The sequence below is a fragment of the Alligator mississippiensis genome, chromosome 9 (genome assembly GCF_030867095.1).
Source record: "Alligator mississippiensis isolate rAllMis1 chromosome 9, rAllMis1, whole genome shotgun sequence".
In the NCBI taxonomy this organism is placed as follows: Eukaryota; Metazoa; Chordata; order Crocodylia; family Alligatoridae; genus Alligator; species Alligator mississippiensis.
The window spans coordinates 69,817,936-69,840,058 of record NC_081832.1 but is presented as its reverse complement, the minus strand read 5'-3'; the positions used below and the strand labels follow the sequence as shown (position 1 = coordinate 69,840,058).

Sequence of the window (22,123 nt, the reverse complement as noted above, 5' to 3'; positions counted from 1 at the left end):
GAACCAGCAGCATACCTACAGGCTGGGGAACTCCCTTCTCCTCAGTGCAGAGGCAGAAAAGGATCTTGGAGTCATTATTGATGCCAAAATGAACATGGGCCGACAATGTGGGGACATGGTCAGGAAGGCCAACCGCACCTTGTCATGCATCCACAGATGCATCTCGAGCAGGTCCAAGGAGGTGATCCTCCCCCTCTGTGTGACACTGGTCAGGCCACAGTTGGAGTACTGCGTCCAGTTCTGGGCGCCGCACTTCAGGAGGGATGTGGACAGCATGGAGAGGGTCCAGAGGAGGGTCACCCGCATGATCGGGGCAGCAGGGCAGGCCCTACGAGGAGAGGCTAAGGGACCTGAACCTGTTCAGCCTCCACATGAGAAGGCTGAGGGGGGATCTAGTGGCCATTTACAAACTAGTCAGAGGGGACCAGCGGCTAGGACCTGGAACCAACTTCCAAGAGAAGTGGTGCTGGCTCCTATCCTGGGGGACTTTAAGAGGAGGCTGGATGAACACCTTGCTGGAGTCATTTGACCCCAGTACTCTTTCCTGCCATGGCAGGGGGTTGGACTTGATGATCTGCTCAGGTCCCTTCCAACCCTACAAACTATGAAACTATTTCCTGTATTTCCTGATTTTTCAGCTCTGCTTGCAATGCCACCAGCAAGGCCATGCAGGCTACCATGGCAGGCTGCCACCGAGGCACACATGGATAGGATTGTGAATGCCCTCAGGGACTGTGAGCATTGGCTGTGCAAAGTGGTGAGACAGATTCACCTGGCTATACGCAGATTCATGGCCGTCCAGCATGACAAGAATCGCTCTAAGTCCAGGAGGCATTCCCAGACCTGGGAGGATCGGCACATAATGGCCGGGCTCCTTGCAACCATATGCCTACTGGTTGTCGGTCCCGTTCCTGCCCGGGAGCGGGACAGGCCGGTACAGATCCATGCCCCGCCATCCCCTAGTTCACAGTTAAGCTTGGCGAAGTCTACCTTAGAGCTACAGTCTTTTAGTTAGAAATGATTATTGCCTAGATTGATTTTTTTTTCACGAATCATGCATTGTTACAGTAGTAACAAGAAATTCCTCTGTTGTAGTAATTATGCATCGTTATCTTATAAAAACTGTTTTGTGGTTTGTTTAATTATAGTTAATATTTGGTTTGTAAATAAGGGTTTCTACTTGGTTTGTTTGATTCTTGACTTCATGTTCCCTGTGTGTAAGTGGGGAAATGTAGAAGGGTGTGGGGAGAGGGTTTCCTGGCTTGTAGGGTAAGGGCCTTGCATGAGCTGCTGATGGGCATGCATGTTTTTCAACAGCAGCAATTAATAGTTAGTCAAGCCTGCCTGCCTGCCTACCTGCCTGCCTGGTTTTGAATTTGCTTTGTTCTCCTCCACTGCCAATCACCAGCTGAACTCCTGACCTCTGAGAAGCTGAATGTGCTCAGAGGAAATATGTGCGCTGTGCAGCACCCACCACCCACCCAATTACTGCTCCCCAGATTAACAAAATTCTGGGCCAGCACACCGCCACCCAGCCTTGATTTGGCTGCCGTGTCTTTCTCCAGTCATGAAAGCCCAGGCACTGAAAGCCCCTGATCCCCAAGCTCCCCACTTGGGTGGAGTGCCCAGGGCACAGCGCGAAACTGCATGCACTCAGAGGAAATATTATGGGTGCTGTGCAGCTCCTGATTACTGCTCACCATTGTACCCCGTGGTACCCACATTCTGGGCAACCCCCCTACCCCCAGTCCAGAGATGGGCGTATCCTCTTTCATTAGTGCAAAGTGTCTGAAACAAGCCTGTTTTTTTTTGGTTTGGCTTACCTCCCCTCCACAACCCACACCTCTACAACCCTTCCCATAACAACAGGCAGACATGGATGAAAATTCATTTTAAGATCACCAAAGCACTTATTTTATTGTCAGTAACTGAAGCAGAACCAAAATAACACAGGACCACGATGCCCACTCCCCGATTTCCTACAGAAGCAACAGCACTAACAACTAAAAACCAATCATCTGTCATAGGCTCTTCTTCCTCTCCGGTTCCCCTTCTGTCTCCCCCCCGACTTCATTCTTAAAGCGTAGTGGCCCTCTCCTTAGCCTGATAGAGTAGGGGCATCCCTCACTCACAGGCATAGTGACTGTTGGTGAGGTTGTTGCTATTAGGGGCTGATCACGGATAGGGGTCTCTATGAGGGTCAGCTCACGGATAGGGCATGCACAGTTGATGTCATATGGGTGGTCCCCGGTGGGGGGGGACAGGGGCAACTCATGAATAGGGGCCAGGGTCACGCATCTAAGGAGCTTCTCTCTAAACATGCCCTCCATTCACTGTGCTAGCCATGATGTCCCGGTGAGCCGCTTCTTAAACCTTTCTGTACACCTCATCACATCATTCATGTACACAGTACACACATCATGTGATGTACACAGTTCATCACATCATTCATTTTTGGACTGTACTTGTGATTCCAAAGCCACCGTCATGCTTTCTCTTGACCATTGCTGCCTGCAGTGGTGTTCACGCATTTGCTCAGCTCCGGTCTGTGCTGGTGTCTGCACTTTGGGTACACGTCTCTGCCTTACAGCAGACACAGTGTTGGTAACAGGAATGGGAAAAAAAATGGGGTTCATGGTCAAAGATCTCGTCCCCACTCCCTGTAGGAGATGGACTATTGGTGATCACCAAGCAGGATCCCTGCCACTTGGCAGATTAACACAGCCACCCACAAAGCATAATTATGCAGGAACCCAGATGTCTCCCCAGTCCACTATATCTCTCAGGAGCAAAAATTACTGCCGCTAAATGAATTAACGTTCCCCCCCACCCCACCCAGCAACTTTAAGAGAGGGCATAGCATGTCCACCCCCATGTAAGTGAAACATTGTGTGACTGCAGTGGACATATTTGCCACTTACAAAATTAATGCCGTCCCTCCCACCTTGCTGTACTTGGCCTTGGTGCAAATGTGGGGCCAGATCCACATAAGCCCTAGTTATCCAAACTGATTTAATGCCCCTTCCCTGGGTGTGGATCCTCAGGTGTCTCCGACACCAACACCGACACTAATCTGTGGGTCTCTAGAATTTTTGGCATGTCCCACAATTCTGAGGACAATGCCATTGTGGAATCCAGTGCATCCTCCTCCACTGGGTTACATGGGCAAGGCATCAGGGAGAGCAGGGTCCTAGTAAAAACAACTTCATCTGGGCTGTCCCCATCCTCCAGGTGCTGCAAGCACTCACCCCCCCATCTCCGAACGGTTTCCTGAAGGCTGCACAGTGCATATCACACTGCCCACTGCAGTGGCAGGCGAGTCTGTGGACTCTTGCAGGCTAGGTGATGCTGTTACCTCCTGCACCCCTGTCATCCTGAAGGATCAGAGGCAAGTGTCGCCTGTGTCCTTCACAAGAATGCAGGACAGCTGCTCATAGAACTGGGCTATTGTGTGTCCTGCCCCCGAAGGAGAATTCTGGTCCTTGGCCCAATGGAAAGCACAACTCAGGGCCTTTATCTTGCTGTGGCACTGTGCCCAATCCCAATTGTGGCCACGCACCTTCATTTCCTGGGCAATGGCCACATAGATTGGCTTATTTGATTTTCCAGCTGCTCCAGAATCTTTTATTCCCCCCAAATATCAATCAGATCTGCCAGTTCTGGCCGGGCCCAGCTGGGGTCATGGCTTAGGGATGTATCTGGCTGCTATTCTAAGCCCAGCAGACATGGCTTGTTCTTCGGCACCTCCATTGAGTATATTTTCAGAGCCAAAATGAGACACTGAGAGAGGCATTGTTAGGCTCTGGCCAGAGTCACAGGATGCTTTCTGCCCTTGGATGACAGCAGCTTATATAGATGTGTATGAAACCTTTTTGTGCAGGTCTTGAGTTTCCACATATGCATAACTATGAAGGTGTGAACTGTGTTGCAATACCGGCACTCAAGGAAATCTGTTTGTGTGACCTTTCCTAACAGAACACCTTTGACATCCATAGCCTGCCCCAAACTGTCTTCCAGATCCTCCATTGTCCAGAAGGATAGCTGTTAATGGCTCGCACCCAAAATTCTTTGCCTGGCAGCTCGTGATGCAGCTTGAAGGGACTGCAGCTGCCCCCCACTCCTCTCTGGCAACACTGTCCCACCTATCAATTGCTCACCCGTGCTCCTGGGGGTCTACTTGGTCTGAGGAGGAAACTTTGGAGTTTGTCCATTCAGTCTTCTGCTCAGTGCCTGACTTTTTTCCACTGAGTGCTTGACAGATTTCAGGGGTAATCCCCCAAAAAACCTAAAACCCCAAGTGTTTAGAGGAGGGGTGGTTACAGGAACCTGGGGTGTGTTGGAATTGAAATATAAAGAGCGGGGTTGTTAACGGTGTTAACATTAATGTCCCTATTCAACAACCCTTAATTTGTGGTTCGGCCGTTTCAGCGTTCTGCTTAGCGCCTGCCTTTTTTCTGTTGAGCACGTCATCGAAAACTAGGTGTAGGGAGGTTTCAGACATTTGTGACTGCGATATTACTTGGTGGTTCTGGCACCTCGATGTCTGGCATAGATCTTGATGTGCTAATGGGACTTATTCAAAAAGAGCATGGGGACCTCACACTCACATTTTGAAATGTAAAGAGCAGGGCTGTTATAATGCTAATGGCCGTATTCAACAGCCCTACCTATTCAACCCCCTTAGCGGAAGCAGGTGGTGCTCTGAGCAAAACAGTAACTGTTGTGTCCTGCATAATAACATGGCTTTGATGAATCCTGATGGAATCTCCATGGAGAAGCAGATGCTGTTGGACGCCCTGGAGGCGTCCAACTGGAGAATGGAGGCACTTGATAACGAAGAGATACTGCTATTGAACGCAATGCAGGCTATGATGGACCTTCTACAAACACAGGGTAGCAGCTTCTCAGGTCTTGCTATACCAGTCAATGGACCATGAGCTGGAGTTGGATAACTGAGAGGAAGCCATGGATCTTGAGGCTGACAGGGTTTTGTGGATCAACCTACTGAGCAACAATTGCAAGGTCTGGGCCCATGTGAGAAGCTCTGATTGGTGGGAGCGCATCATACTGTTGACTTGGGATGATCAACAGTGGCTCGAGAGCTTCCACATGAGCAGGGACACATTTGTGCACATAGTTTCACTGCTGTCACTGCAATTTGAGTGCCGGGACACTGTCATATGTCAGCCCATGTCACCAGAAGAGGGTGGGTATGGCTATCATGAAACTGGTCACCCCAACCAGCTTCCGCTTCATCGGGAACCAGTTTGATGTGGCTCCCTGCATGGCTAGGATGGTGATATGTGAGGTATGCCAGCTGCTGCAGGACGTCTTGGCAAACAGCTTTATCTGCCTCCATAACCCCAGGGAAGTTGTTGAAGGCTTCAAGGCCATAGGGTCCTCTAACTACGTGGATGCACTGAACAGCACACACATCCCGGTCCTATCCCCATCCCAGGGGAGGTGGTCATTCACCAACAGGAAGAGATTTCCCTTGGTGATCCTCCAGGCCATAGTTGATCACTGAGGATGGTTCACTAATACAGGCTGGGCAGGCAACATGCATGATGCACATGTCTTTCAAAACTCGCCACTGCCTGGCATGATGGAGAAAGGATAAATTGCACCCAGGGTCCTCGATGCAGTGATCCAGGGTGTTGCCATCATAGTGTCAACACCCTGCTTATCATATGGATGTGGCTTACCCCCTCTTGTCTCATGAAGCCATACGGAAGACAAGTTACTGACTGGCAAAAGACAGCATTCAACTACTACCTCAGCAAATGCTGGATGACTGTTGAATGTGCCTTTGATCATCTGAAAGCATGGTGGAGGTCACTGAACTACAGGCTCGAGATGGAGCCAGAAAACATTATGGCATTCACTGTGGCAGCCTGTGTGCTCCACAACATTTGTGAGACCAGGGGGCAAGTATTAAGCGAGTCCTGGTCTGAGGAAGTGCGGAAGGCAGTGGCCAGACAGAGACTATGGGCAGGCAGGACACTGTACCTCCTATGATCAGCATGCAAATGCTGGTTGGGGAACCATTGCGCAGAATTGCCTGGCCGCACACATTCTGGCTGCTGCAGATGGAGAGGGTGCTCTGTAGGCCACTGGCTGATCAGCGCTGAGTGCTAAACCATTCAGCAGTTACCTTTGGTTGTTTCTATAAATAAAAAAAAAAAATTTAGTCGCAACATTTCTGTCTGTCTCATAAGTACATTGTCTCTAGTGTAGGGAAGGGGCAGGCTGCAGCGATGATGGGGGAGGCGGGGAGCCAGAGAGGGCTGAAGTCTACAGGTTTTCCTTTGTTTTGTGTATATGAGCAAATGGGGCAAGGACATTAAAATGCATTACCTACCACTGGTCACATTAACTCAATGCCCAATGTGTATGCAAAGAAATAAGAAATTCATGGGGTGCTGATTCATGAGCATATTATAAGTGCTTGGAGAATTTTAGTGCCCTGTTCAGAGAGCAGGGAGGCGATAATGAAGCGGCTCACTAGTCTTGTCTCCCAGGGTGGGGAGCAGGTGCAGTCAGAAGGCCAGAAGGTGTCTTGTTAGTCTGGGGGCAGAGCTTGGATGATTGCTATGTGGATTTGCATTTGGCGGGCAGAACATGGGGGATGGCCCGAGGAAACCAGGGTTGACTTGGGGGGCTATGGGAACAGAGAGTTGGTGAGCAGAGTCTGGGGATGGATGGGAAACACTGAATGAAACAATGGCCCCCAACAGTGCAGGAATGTGATTGCAGGAATGTGGGTGCCAAAGAGGGGGGTTCACGGGGCGCAGATCTGTGCGCGTGTTATAAACACGCGGAGAATTTCAACGCCCTGTTTGTAGGTGTGGTTGTTTGAATTAAATTTAAAAAAACCAAGCCGATGTACATACAAAATAAAGTTTACAGTACTTGATGACAGAGAAATAGGAAAATGAAAAATAAGATAAGAATAAAAATAAAGATAGGAATGAAAAGTTAAGAGTAAAGTACATATCTATTAAAAAATATTGGTGTAAAAAAATTCAAAACAGTTTAAAAATATGTGTAAAATATGTGTAAACATAATGAAATTATTTAAATGACAATTAAGTTAATTCAATTGCAACACTTTGGTCATGTGAACATTTCAGCGAGCTGTGATCTATAGACGTTGCCGGTCGGTAGCGGGGATTAGCGGTGTGCGGCGCCTCCTGCTGGAATTTAGTATGAAGAGCTCAGCGGGGTGGATTGCTATGTGGCGCCCCCTGCAGTACTTTACTGTGAAAAGTGCACTGAGCATTTCATGAGATTTAAGACCGATGCCGTGTAAACAGTGATGGAAAAAATAAAACCCGCTGTTTCAATTTAGGGAGGCATTGAACGCAACCTTGAAGGGCTAAACCCCCATCATGTGTACAAGCGCCCGTCGTTATTAAAAGTCCTGGTTTGGAATTGGGGACAGTCTCAGCAGGTTGCGACGTGTGTGAACTCATTCACTGTTCGAATGCTTCTGTGAAAGATCACGTGCAATTTAATAAAAAACAACATTTAAAATATTTCTTTAACATCTCAAAGTGATGTCAGGGGCATGAAATACAGCCTCTAGCATGACTCCATGTCTGCAACATGGGACATTTCTTTTTGGTAAAAAATGGGAGTTTTTGTTTCTCTGTTCAGGATTCTGAATACTAAATTAAATGTTGTGAGGTGAGAATCACCTCTATGCTGTCACACACAATTTAAACCCTAGCATGGGCTACATTAAAATGACCAATTTAGAATGGAAATGCTGTTTATCTACTCAGCATGGCGCATTTGATTAAATCTGACATTCGGTTTTTGCATGTTATACTTGGTTACATTGCAGAAATTCTTCTCCGCTAAATCTGCAAATGCATTAGGATTAGAATTGCAGTTTAGGTAGGAAACAAAATGCATTATGTGCAGCCCTAATCATTCAGTTTTCTATTATGTACATATAAAAAATGAAAAACTGAGTAGCTTTTATATCTGTGTATTCTGACTCTTATGATCTGTGCTGCTTAAACTTGACCTCTTCTTCACAGATAATGGCAGCTGATGGGACAGACAGAATTGTGATGTACATAGTTAAAGTCTAGTATAATGCAGAAGTACCTACAGTGAACAGGAAACAACGTCCAGCGATTGACCTGGAAGACATGGCGGTATCTCAGGCTTATTGTGTTGCCTTTTGTTTTCCCACAAAAACCATCCTTTCTTAATCAAAGAAGGACATTTTGTGGCCTTGGTACCATCTCTTGTTTGGGCCACTTGATAACAGATTGTGGAAGCCAGATCCAGTTGCTGGTGTTACAAGTGTATCCCTCTGGCATCTGCTAAACTGTGAGTATGTGACTCTGATAAGAGTTTTCCAAGAGAATCTGTTGGAATTAGACCAGGTTTTATTAGGCACAGGGATTTTGAGTCATCCCTCCTGGCATTAGGGGGTCTAATTTGTTGCTCTTTGTGCTGGGGAAAAAATGGGGATTGGGGTTCATGCCTGCAGGAAGGCAAGTGATGTTTGCACCACAGCTCTCCCTGAGTGCCTTCTGGTGGGAAGGTGGCCTTAAATTGCAGCTGGGGCTTTCTAGGAACCACAATCACAAAGAGAGTGGTTGTCCCTGTTGCTGCAGGTTATGTGAGAGATATGTTGAATCAGCACATGCTCTGCTACCCTTTTCATAGTCCCTCTTGCATAGGCGACTGGTGGGGGGTGCATGGGGGTGCACGTGCCCCCCTGACGGTCGACAGTGATGCTGTCGGTAGGGCTGTTGCCCCCCCCCCCCCCCCCCAAAAGGGCCGCTGCCATCAGCGGCTTCTGCAGGCACTCCTCAGATTCAGGAGGCATCAGACACTCATGCCCTCTTGAAAGCTAAGTCGGCTTTGCTACTAATGCAGTGAATGGCTTTGCACAAACCACTCCAGGATAAAATATTAAATACATTTAGGTACCTAAATCCTTCAAAACCGTCTGGCTCTTACTCTCGTAGTTTCCATCTCCATCCCAAAATGATAAACGGGGGGACAATACTTCTTTGTAAACCTGACATGGGAATGGGGAGGTTTAATTAGTTAATTAGCTGAAGAACTTTGGTAATGCAAATAGAAGAGCTATTTGAGGGCTGACCTACCATTACTGTATATGACATGCTTACTTGTAGTGGAGTAAAAACCACTGGATGGACCATAGTATTAAGAGTAGAATGCTGCTGGCTTCAGAGACTTTAAAAGGCCAGCCAGGATGTCCAGTATATGTGGAAATTAAATCCTGGAATGGTGAAATGACATGGTTTACCGATACCCAATTGTTGACAAAGACGATGATGATAGATGATGATAATAGAGAGCATCCAGCATATAGGAGTACAGTGAAAGTCTTGTACCACTCAGGTGGGTATCTGGCACCTACTTCTATCACTCAGATATGAACGTATCTTGTTTCTTTTGCACTCTGAACTCTTGGCAGCATGTGATAAGAGAGTAGAAAGAAACTGGATGGTCAGTAGGTGTTCTGCTGTGCATTTGGCGATGGAAGCTAGAGTCTTGGTGGTTGTCCATAGGAAAAAATCTGATCAAATATAATGTGAGCCTGATCAGATGACTGCTGTAAAGATTAAAGCAATGTATGTTCATAATAATAGCAGTTATTTTATATTTCCTACCATCTGGGAATGTAATAGCTTTTCACTTTTCTCTAACATTAATGTATTAAGCTTCACTGCACTTTTTTGAAGCCCAGCAGCACAGCTCATAAGAGTCAGAATACATAGATATAAAAGCTACTCAGTTTTTCATTTTTTATGAATATGTACCTTTTACATGATAGAAAACTGAACAATTAGGGCTGCACATAATGCATTTTGTTTCCTACCTAAACTGCAATTCTAATCCTAAACTATATACCTCTGTTAAGATGAGGAAACAGAGAAGCTAAGTGATTTACTGAAAGCCACAAAGCAAACCAGCACCAGAAACAAGAATACAACCCAGATCTCCTGAGTTTTGGTTCTGAGCTTCTATCACTGGAATGAGAGAAAATTCAGAGAAGGGCAATTGGTCTTCTTCTTTGGACAAGTGACTCAAATATATGCTACTTTTCATCTCTGAGGTGCCTCTTATTGCACAGATCTGCTGGCTTGGAGAAAGGGACAAGGTATATGATTTAGACTTCTTGTATAATATGTTAGAAAACTTCAACATATAAGGCAACCTTCAGATGGTATAAAACCTGGTAGAACACACAAAGCTCCATTGAAGTCAGTGTAGCTAAATTGGTTTACACCAGCAGAGAATCTGGCCCATGCTCTTATGGGGACTAGTTTGCATTATTCTGAATTATTACATGTTTGTGCTGCCCAAGCACTGTAAACTCAGACTCCTTAATACCATTTTTCATCTGGAAAGACACCCATAAATAGGTAAAGTATTCACCATTCTGGTCATCTGGGCTTTGCTTCTTTTTGCAGATGAACGCTACAGGCAAAGTGATCAGATCTTCACACATAAAGAATAGCTGGTAAAAAATGCTGATAAGATGAAACGGCTGGGTCCTCAGCAGACAGAAATCGGAGCAGCTCATTGACTTCAACGGATCTCTGTTTCACGCCGGCTGAGGATCTGGCTCAAAGAAAGAAATTGAATTTATTGCATAAATAAAGCATACGGTAGATTTCACAGTATGAAATCAAGATGAGCCAGTGAGCTTTCCTCCTTCTAATTAGAGACTGTCACTGCTACAGTTAAACATAGAAAAATGGATCACTGCCTTGCAGCTAATTTGAATACACAGAAGCAAAAGCAGGAATGGGAGGAAGATGTAGGTCAAGTGCTCCAGGAAGACGCCAAGCTGAACATTCAAACAGCCACAAGATGTATTTTTGCTAGTGTCAGAAAAAACTTAATGCATTTGAACTATTTTCATGGAATTTATTTTACTCCTGTCAGAGAAATTCTTAAAATAAAACCAAGTATGAATGTGTAACACAGAAAGAGCCAATATAAAATACTGCTGAGCTGCCCCACAACGTCTGATCTAATGGAATAACGTTGCCAATACATACAATATTGTGGCTGCTGGAAAGAAAGGGACAATTTATGTAATATGGCCTACTACCTTTAATCTATGGAGAAACTCCTATTGATATGAACAGATCTCTGAAAAGTTCTCTACTGAGCTCTATAATCTATATAGCGGGAAAATTTTAGAGACATATATCAACTTGAGCTTCAGGATTAATTACATTTTTAGATCCAGTTCTTGTTGCAATTTGTTTGATCTTCTTCCAGTGCTCAGCTGCCATCAAAAAGGAAAACATAATTTTGGGGATTATTAAGAAGGGAATTATAAACAAAATGAAAAGTATCATCGTGCCCCTTTGTATCATCATACCCCTCTATGGTGTGTCCACACCTTGAATGCTGTGTCCGGATCTAGTTTGCACAGCTCTGAAAGGATATATAAGAATTAGAGAAGGTATAGTGAAGGGCAACAAGGATGGTTAGTAATATAAGAGGAGAGACTAAAGAGGCAAGGCCTATTCCGTTTAAAAAAGAGGCGGGGCATGATAAGGGTTTACAAAATACTAAAAAGTGAGGAGAAAGTAAGTTGGGATTTATTACTTACTAGATGTGCCTATTTGAGACCCTTAATGCGCAGTAGCCTAATAACACTGCACAGTAGAGTGCTAGGCAAAAACTGTGCCAATACACAACTGTGCAGTAGTATTAGGTTACTGCGCAGTAAGCACCACTAAAAAAACCTTGCACTGGCACTACTGCACAATAACTGTAGTTACTGCACATTTAGTTAGTACTTCATTAAGCAAGTACTAAACTAAATGTGCAGTAAGTACTGTGCATTAATGAACATGTAGACATGCCTGCTGTCTCTCACAATACAAGAACTAGGGGGTCACAAAATGAAATGAATAGGTAGTAAGTTTAAAACTAAGAAAAGGAAGTTCTTCTTTACATAGTTTATAATTCAAGTGTGTAACTTGTTGCCACCAGATGTTGTGGAGCAGACAGTTTAGCCAGATTCAAAAACGGATTGGACAAATTCTTGGAGGAAAGGTGCACCAGTAGCTATTGAGCATGGGAGTGAAGGGGTATAGCCTTCCTAGACCTTAAATGCTGGAGGCAGAAAGTGGGAAAGGAGCAGTGGAAAAAACCCCTGGTCCTACCCTGTTCACTCTCTCTTTAGCATCCACTCTCTGCCGCTGTGTGACACAGGAGACTGGGCAAGATGGACCTATGGTCTAAGTAAAAGGCAATTCTTTTGTTCTTATATTTAGGATCTTGTCTTTCTCTTTCACTTTGCCATTCCCATGGATTGGTCACTGGCATTGGTCATGGGTCCAGTGCTCTGAAACTATTTCTATTGTATCCAACTTCCTTGTTTCCTTAGCTGGACCCAATTGCCCAGCAGCAGCTGTGGTGGCGCGGAGTTGTGCCCCCCTGCTGGCATCACTTGCGTGTTGCCCATGAGTCTAGAAGTTAGCAGAGAACGAAATGCGTGGGAACAGCGTGGCTTTAGGCTCAAGCTAACTGGGCAGATGTCTGGTGTACCATATCTAAGGAACACTAGAAATGGGGCTTGCTGCTTCACAGGTCCAGTCAGTGAAAGATTTTCTGTTGTCCTGAGTGGAAACAGGAGCAAGGCCATGCTCTGCTTTAGTCAAAGGTACTGCACTTGATGCAGGAATTACTAGAAGGTGTGTGATAGAAGAGGACAGACTGGAAGATCTCAGTGGTCCCATCTAGCCTAAAATCTCTGACTGTGAGTCCTGACCACTATGATCATGTAGCACACAGGCAGTTTTTTGGTAGGGAAACATGGCTGTAGTGGTTTTTCAAGTATTTGGTGTGGGCTTGTGCCTGTGTTCTGTATGATTAAAGTTACAAACAAAATAAATATGCAGTATCTCACCATTTCCAGGCTCTCCTACTAGAAGACTGGAACATCTAATTTCAGATTTTGTGGCCTCTAATGTGGATAGCTCTATGATCTAAAAAGTAACAGAACCAACAAGAGTAAATCCTTTGCGAAATCCTGGCGCTACTGAGCTCATGGGATTTTTACTATTGACTTCAGTGAAGGCAGGATTTCTCCATCATTTTTCAACATGCCTTTTTATGTGAAAGCTTGCAGTTGCACAGGAGGTGAGTCAGCATAGAATATAGCTCTTATTGATGAGGGTTAGCTTGTCTCTCTATTTAGCTGTCTCCAAGGAGGCGATCATATCCTAAAGTGAGGGCTGCAAATACCCTCTCTGTTGTGCTAACCTACTGCAGCTTTGATAGCAAATTTAAACAGCCAGTGCCTTCTATTCATCTGTCAAGCAGAAATGGACCTCAGCCAAGAGCCTGAATGCAAGTAGTATCTCTTCATATAAGGCCCAAGGGCTAGAAAGAATAATACATATACTTAACTGGACTACTACTAGTACTGCTAATTTGCATTGCAGTAGTGCTGAGAGATCTCTATCACAGGTGTGACTTTATTGTGGCAGAAAGAATATAGAGAAAGTAAGAAACGGTCCAATCTTGTTTGAAAGAGTCTAGTCTATGTACAAAAAGTAGATGAAGGGTGGGAGAAAGCAAGTTCTTTCTTTTAGTATGGCAGCATCTTGATGTAGTAACATTTGCCACCCCATTGACTTCAGTGGTATTAAAATTAAGGATGTACATTAAGGATGTTCCAGCGACACTAGGAGGGAGATTTGAATTTCTGCCCAAAATCTGCAGTTTACTCATTCCTTTCTAATAGACCAAACAGAAGGCCAGAAGCCAATCATGCAGTCATCCTCTGAATGATGGGGAAGATCCAGACTTCACAGCATGAAAAGCTGCATCACAACCATTGTGAATGGGGCACATCCAGACAAATATTGTAGCTATGTATTTGATTTTTCTATTAAACATAGCCATATTTTTGTCAAAGGATGGGAGTGTTAACTCAGCTGGGTTTTGGGGTTTTTGGTTGTAGCCATCTTGGTCTAAGGACATAAGGAAGCAAGGTTCTTTGGTTAGATGTGAGATCTTTTATTAGACCAACTGAGTAGCTGGAAAAAAGTTCTTAGCAAGGTTTTGGACACAATCACCCTCCATTAGGCATTGGGAGCTTCTGCTGGTCTGAGACTCCAAGGAAGTCTCAGACCAGCAGAGACTCGCTATTGCCTGATGAAGGGTGATTGTGTCCAAAACCTTGCTAAGAACTTTTTTCCAGCTACTCGGTCTACTAACAGATATCACATCTACACAAGAACCTCACCAACGCAGCACAATAACACCTGGGCCTGGTCTTGAAATCAGGTTTCCTTGAGCGAATCCCACTGAAATCTGTAGTTTTCAGCAGCAAAAAGATTTCCCGGTTCCCCCAACTTGGCTTAGTTGAGGTTCAGGCCCCAAAACTGTGGAGGACTCTGTGAATTCACTAAAATAGGCAATTCATAAATAATGCAACTGTTCTGAGGAGAATTGAGGTGGCTTGCTAATTAATTTTGTCATTTTAGCTTTTTGCATAGTAAGATATGTGGAGCAGCCATCACTGAAAGTTAACTGCTCTGCATGTTGTTTGGATTTCTTAAAATCCTTCTGAAAATCTAGCAGCTTTCAGCTTCTTTATTTTATTGCTGTGTTTTCCCCAACCTGGTGGGAAAATTATCCATTTTGTTGTGCTGGGTAACATGTCTGTCACATGACATACGATACTTGTAATTGCTAATTAAACTGTGTGTTTTTTGCCCACATAAAAAGCACACGATCCTTTCCTTACGAGAGGTAGGCAATCTTGTATTCTTTTTCTTGCGACCTACTTGGGGCTCCATTTGACAAAGTAATGCTTTGCAGATTTTCTTAGATGTCACAGAGGTTGTGTGCTTTGTAGAGCTTTTGAGGCATTTTTGGTGCCCGACACGAGCCTGCCAACCAGTAGGTCTATAAATTCTGAGCAAGCAAGATGTGTTGCTTGCTAAATTGGAAAGGCAGCCAGGAGGGTCTGAGAGCAGCACAGAATGAGAAAGCTGGGGGAATGGCAAATACTTAGTATATACTTATGGGGGCCAGAGTAGGAAAGATGGTGCAGCTTTGTGCTAGGTGGGCTCCGAGGTCTGGGCTGGAGCGGCTGGAGTGGACAGCTCTTGGAAAGAGAGCTTCTAAACAAGCTTTGAAAAAGGAAATGTGTGCGTGTGTTGGGGGGGGGGGTGGTGTGTTGGACTCTGTGTATGATCTTTGATTTCCCAAAAGTGTCAGTTTAATGCTAGGACAGAGTGTGCAGAGCACAAAAGGAAGACCTGAGTTAGGTTGATCGTGCTCGCAAGAAGCCTAAACAGTAACGGTGTATGTAGGGCCTGTGACGGGAAAGTTCTCAGTTCCAGCTTGGTGCTCATGCAGATCACACACCTACACCTGACTGACTGCGCTATTCAGCTGCTATCTTAGATGTGCTGTGAATGCATAGTGAATGCGAAGCCTTCCAGGAAGTGTATCAAGGGACTGGAAATTTGAGGTTGGTGCCTACTTACAAAATCTAACTCACCAGGGTACAGAGATGCTTCTGTGCAGCAGCCTTCAAAAAATGTGTCTTTAGTTCAAAGCAGGGTTAACCCCTGTCTTTTCTTCTGCTCCCACACACCAGTTGCAGACTGAAGCAATCAGGAACTTGTATCTAGCTGGGAAATGTCACACGCTTTGACTTTAAAATCGTGCATGTGAGTTTTAGTGCTGGGGAAATTGCTGCCTTGATACCCTGGAGCTTGAAGACCTCTGTTTAGATTCAGATCAGTTATAGGTGGCAGCAGTTTTTCAGCGTTTCTGCTAGAGCCCAGTTCTGAGCTTGCAGGCTCACTTCTGCCACTGAATTTCCATGAGGCTCATGGCCCCACTTCTAAGTGCTGCAACCCCAAGTGGGCTCACAGTCACATTTAGACACCAGGGGACTAGTATGGGGACTGGCAGTGCAAACCTCACCGTTGACTTGGGAGGGCACTGAAGAACCTTTCCCTCACCCTAGGGGTGATCACTGAAGGACTGATGCCTTGTTTGAGAAACTGGACAGACAGAAACTCAACTTGAATTAAAAAACTTACCAACTACCATGGTAGTTGAGATTCAGGAATGTAAAAGCACAGTCAGCTCTCTACCCCATGTCAGCAGTCTTCAGCATAAAGGGGCTTCTGATGGGCAGCAAGTTGATGGAATTCAGATACTGTCCAAGTGACATCACAATGTCGGTGCAATGAAACACTTGCACAAACAGGGGAGAAGCCTGAGAAGACTTCAGGTACACACAGCGATAGCAGAGGGATGGGCTATATGAGAAAGGAGAGTAAAATATATCTTATCTATGGTGGATTGAGATGTTTAAGTTTATTAACTATCATTAGAATCCAATTTACATCTGTTGTTATGGGAAACAGAAACCTGCCACTGCAGTTTATGCCTTGAGATGAAAAGTCCTCTAAGGCCTGATCCAAAGATCACTTCTCCAAGACCTTCATGCATTTATTATTAGGCCCTTAAGCAGTAATAATCAGTCTGCATGGTGTGGTAGGAAGGGGCAGTGGAGCTTTGAGCTTACCTTTTTGTTAGGTAGATGGGAAAGTGCCAGAAGCCTCTGTGTGACCAATGTAGTGACAAATAACAGTTCGGGAAAAGAGACGGCGGCAGGCAGAACAAGGAATCTGATACAAAAGTTGGTGGATTTCCAGAAAGTGTTATTAATACTAACGAAAAGCAACAGGTAGTGAAAGGTTAACAGATAAAACTAGGGTTTCCAATGGATGTTACACCTGAATTCCTGAACTAAGCTTAAAGTTTGCCTGAAGCTTTGTGATTTATGATGGGGGTCCAATTATGATTGCCATAGTGGCTGCTGGCAGCTGCCCTTCCAGAGATAAGCCCAGTATCCCCAGAGAAATGATAGCTACTTAGCGCATTTCAGGCTTGCAGATCTGCCTGATCTTTGGCAAACAAGCTTCCTAGTGCATTGATAACATTATAACAGCGCAGTCCAGGGTGGGACGCTCTACCTGCTAATTCGTTTTTCCAAAAAAGTGCATCTGGTCTGACACAAAATGCAGACTGTAAGTGCTAGAGCAACAGTTGAGAACAAGGAACTGTGGAAAATAAATCCAGTTATTAACAGAAGGTGACAGAAATAACCTGCTCTCAGCACGGGTGACTGGTGCCTCCCAAGCACCAGATCACCAGCAAGGGTCGGGGAGCCCCCAGCAGCCGATCGCTGTCCAGTTTCACTGCTGGTGCTTCCAGGGGTGCACAGCCGATCTCAGGGGGTGCACATGCACCCGCATGCACCACCTATGCATCGCCAATGGCTCTCAGCACCTTTCATCAGTTCAGGGTGGAGGTCTCAGTGTTAGATTATTATCTCAGTATTAGGGATGGTGATTCCTTAGGCTTTGAAGGAGTCTGACAATGAGAAAAGACATGTTAAAAAGTATCCATGAAGGCGATTCAGCACTTGAAAAATCTTCTGTCCTCAAATAAACTAGGAGAAGGGGAATTTTGTCAAGCATCATTGTGCACGCCAAAAATATTGGCCAAGTCAAGGAAAAGATTTTGTGTTGGTGGCACAAGAAAAATTGCCCCTAGGAGCAGTCTGCGGAGATTTCTTTATGTTGACTGGAAAAAATATGTACTTATTCTGGAGCGTTAATCTCACTTTCTGAGGTAGCTTTGATTTGAAATACTGCAGCTACTATCATATCTATTTTTCTGGGCATGGTATAGGTAACAGAGCCATGTCTGACTATGAGCAACAGATTGGTTGGTCTGATTTGAAGCAGTTGAGGTGGAATTTGGGTTCATACTGTTAAAGAAGTTGGTGGAAAATGGTGTTAAAAATGGCTACTGAAAAAGTCTGCAATGTCATAATCTGATGTGTGTTTAGGGCTGATAAATGTCCCGATAGCATCAATTATATGGGGTTTTCACCTCTAAACCATGTTATTTCTCAAGACACTGAGAACTGGAATACTTGTAGTGATAGAAAATGATGTCAAGGGAACTGGAGATTTGCAGAAACATAAAGGGACATTGTGCTTTTTGGTTTAGCTTTATGATTTGGGCTCCTGACAGCTGCCATCAATGCATCAGCAATACACGCTGCAGGTTGCAAACAGCAGTTTTACAAGTTGTTGCTCCAGCCTGATATACCAGTAAGGAATACGTGGCCCCTTTTCCAGCCCTTGGAGAGGAGGCAAGTAAATTTTCAGGCAACAGCCACAGCAGCTTTAAGATGACAACAATCCCATGACAGAGCAGTGCCAGAACAAATGGACTTACCATCTACTGACAGTGCCGATATATCATGGCACCCTACTCCTTAATCGAATACTATTAGTAAGTTTAGCTAGTAGTTTGGCTATAAGGATGTGAAACTATTTCAGGCGGTAGGTGTTGCTATCGTTAAGTGTTGCTGTTATTAAGTTTTGGCTGGGAAAGGAAGATAGGATATTGGGAGTGGAATTGTAGGTGGCTTAGCTCTGAAGAAGAGAGGTGTTAAAGAGAAGGCGGATCATCACTGACTAAAGAAGATCACTTTCAGGCACTTTCTTCAAGCCCAGAGTGATTTCTGAAACCACAAGAACTTTAATTAAGGTGTGAATTAACCACATTGTTCCCTGCCTGTAACATGAAAACAGGTTCTTTACCTTATTTACCTAAATGAAGGTCTTTGTTCTTGTTCTTAAATGAGGAACCATGTGCTCAGCATATCTGCAGATTTGTTGCAGTTGGAGTGTGTGTGTGTGTGTGTGTGTGTGTGTGTGTGTGTGTGCGCGCGCATGCTGGGGGTGGCGATAGCTTGCCTCCCCAAAATGTAGGGATTCAGTGTCTACTTTATCCAAGCTTTTTGGAAGTTTATTCTGAATTGCAAATAGTGACCCAATATTCTTCCCTTGACTTGTGCTTTTTAATAAATATTTTACTGAGCAATAGGTCTACAACTTTCTGCATAAAAAGATCTGGTTTAAGTCCAGTCAGCAATAAAGTTGCACAGAACAATTAATAATTTCAGCTAAGATTGAAAATATCCTAAAATAAGGAACGGTCAATTAAAGCATGAAGCACAGTAATTCTAGATATGTAACTTGTCTTGACAGGGTGGATGCAAAACTAATAGCTGTATCTTACTTTTAATTATTTTTAGAGTTTAAAGGAGTATGGGGCCAGAGCCTGGTCTCAATCACTCTGGTGTAATGGGCAGCCTATAGAAATGACCTGTATAGTTCACTTACCACTGCATCATCTAAGGCTAATGCAGCCACCCCAAATCTACCTGGAGCTGTATGATCAGACACTATCATAAATCAGATTCAACTCTGAATTTCCCCAGTCAGCATTTAGTGGCAGTTGAATTCATTTTGCAAGTTTGCTGCCATCTCTTCATCTAACCCTGAACCTGCTTCCGTTTTAGCGCATGGCAGAACACCCATTGTTTTCACTGGTACAAGATCGATCCCCATCTGTCCTGTCTGACTATTGGTTCTGTATGTTTTGAAACACTTGGTTGGCTTGGAGTGTGCTTCTGTCTCCACGGAGGGGTTTTTTGTTTGCAGTGAGCTTACAGTGTAGCATGCTGTTTGCTTACGGCTAGTAGCACGTGCAGTGCTTCTCTTTCCTTTGCCATTGCAGTGTAATGCAGTAAAACTGGCCTTGAGAACATCTGCAGCAGGGAACTGCGATTAGCTCCAAATCCAAACAATGTTTCTACCCAAGTGTCTCTGTCTGATGGCAACTCCAGCCCAGATGAGAAACTGCACATGTTAATTTTGCATCCAAATTACAAATACAATAATAATAATAATAATATTAGCACAAAACATTCCCATGTTCCTTTAATGAGTAACACATCTTCCTTCAAGTGGTGTTCAGGGATTGCCTTTATTCTGCATCCTCAAATTTAACTTCTAGTAATTAATATGATAATCAGAATATCTACCATTAGTTTTCATTCTTTCTAGCACTGTAACTTTGTCCTAAGAGTCCTACACATCCGCAAGGCTTTGATCCGCACACACACTCTGGCCCCGGACAACGGTCCCAGAACAATTTTGTTTAACATTTGGAAAAACCTACATTCTTCCAGTTTTAAGAAGTTGCATCATCTCTTTTTTTTAGTGAAGTAGGGAAAAAGCTATGGTCCTTTCCCATTTACATTTATGTATGCACCTACCTCCAACTGCTAGAATTCAAAGACCACAGAAAACAACTTATTCTCTGAATTTAGCTTTTCATTGTGTTACATTGTTTCCGCAGAGACATGATGAGCTTTATTTAATTAATTCTTTATCGGATTATTTGACAAATACATTTTGTAGTCTCTGCAAATTGGCCATGTTGATTCTGAATTAAAATTATGTGGTTTAGTGGATCAGTTGAGTTGCACTGTGCCTATCTGATGATCATTCTGGTTCTTCAAGGGTTCTTGAGAATACCAAAGGTATTCTGGTAGGTGTAGTATTGATGGGAATTGTATACTTGGCAGTAGTGCATGTTGGAAAAGGGAAAGGCTAAAAAAAAGCTGGATTTGTTGGTATGCTAAGAGTGAGTCTAGGGGAGATATAGGGCTGATTGTACATGCCTTGAAGAGGTGAGGTCATAAGATAAATCTTGAGAGAGAGAAGTTTTAGGAGGAAGCATGAGAAAGAAGGCTTGGGTCAGTGATTTGGGATTTGGAAAGGTGATTCAGTGAGGAGGGAATTAAATGGTTATGGCCTTGAGCTCTGGTGTCTGTGTTGGTTTCATAGGATTCTTTCACTGGTGTTTTCATCCAGAGAAAGGAAAGTCCCCTTCTTTCCCTAGCATCCTCAAAGACGAGCCTGGGCTGTTTTAGTTTGGGGAAGAGGAAAGATACGTGAGGCCTGAAATGATCTGTAGAAGATATGAAGAATTGTAGTGGGATTATTTTTTTAATATTAGGGTTTTCTGGACTTTTTGTCTCCTTGGAACAGGTGGACTTAACATTGGAGACTGTTCGTCTGGAGAGTTGGTAATTAAACTGGGGACCTGATAGAGACTTTCTTCAGGAGGGAGAAATGAGTTTCAGGAGATGTAAAACAAAGCCTGGCTATAACTTAGGAGAGAGAAGCTCACCTAGTTACAGTGTCCTAATTAGCCAAGGGGGGGAGGACCTTGGGGAGTAAGGGGGGCCAGGTCCCCCCATGGTCCCTTCCCCCTTCCTCCGCCCCTAGTACTTACAGCTCCGAGTTGGCTGCAGCTCTCTGCTGCAGCCACCAGGGACTGCCTGAATCATCAAAGCTCTCCAAATCTTTTCCAAAGATTCAGAGAGTTTTGAATGGATTTGGACCTTTAAATTGGTCCCTGATTCGATTTGGATTTGGAGATTCGGCCACCGAATCGAGCTGAATCACCTCCGAATCAAATCACTACCCGAAGCTTTGCACAGCCCTACTAATGAGATACGTTTTCAAGTGCTTTTGTCCTGGAGTGGACACTGAAATCCACATCTGCATTTGTTTTTGTGTCAACGCTTCTGTGATCAAACTGGCTGAATGAGAAGAACTGATTAAAAATTCAAATTCTCTGGAATGCTGAAAAAAACCACCAAAACTTTCAAGTATTTTAAGAACCACCTGTTTCCCAACCCGAGTCATCTACTTCTGCATCTGGGAGTGAAAAGACCACTCTTTTCCCATTCCCATTCCCAGCTGTGTAATATTTGTGGCAACTACAGTGCTTTTGCTTGCCTGGGAAAGTATTTAGTTTAGTCTTTGCTGCTTTTAGTATGATCAAGCAGCTGGAAATGAGATGGAGCCAGCACCATGTGGTCTCCAGACAGTTGGATCACTAGCAAACACTCCTTGTGCAATCATTGGTCCATGGATTAAGTCCTAAAAAGATTCCCTAACTAGATCTGCCAATCAAAGGTTTAAGCTTGTAAGGATCTGGGAAGCAGGAAGAAATAATTGCATTCCCTGCTCTCAAATGTTTCAGAAACTCTTTTGAGAACAAGCAAAGCTGATTTGTTCAACAATTATTCCAGCAGTTCCTGTCATTTCCCAAATTGCTTGTGTTAAAGGAACAAAAATCAATGGAGCAAATTCAAAGCCAATTGAAATCAGTGGAAAGCCCATAA

At 44.3% G+C, this 22,123-nt stretch overlaps 1 long non-coding RNA gene across 1 annotated transcript in view; it reads left to right on the top strand.

Annotated features, from left to right (window-relative positions):
* Nucleotides 1–14,058, top strand: part of LOC132243341 (uncharacterized) — a 67,712-nt gene extending 53,654 nt beyond the window's left edge. The window contains exons 2-3 of the long non-coding RNA XR_009454807.1: nucleotides 8,049–8,346; nucleotides 10,470–14,058. This is a non-coding gene — a long non-coding RNA (uncharacterized LOC132243341). The remainder of the gene's footprint in view (nucleotides 1–8,048; nucleotides 8,347–10,469) is intronic.
* Nucleotides 14,059–22,123: the final 8,065 nt, after the last annotated feature.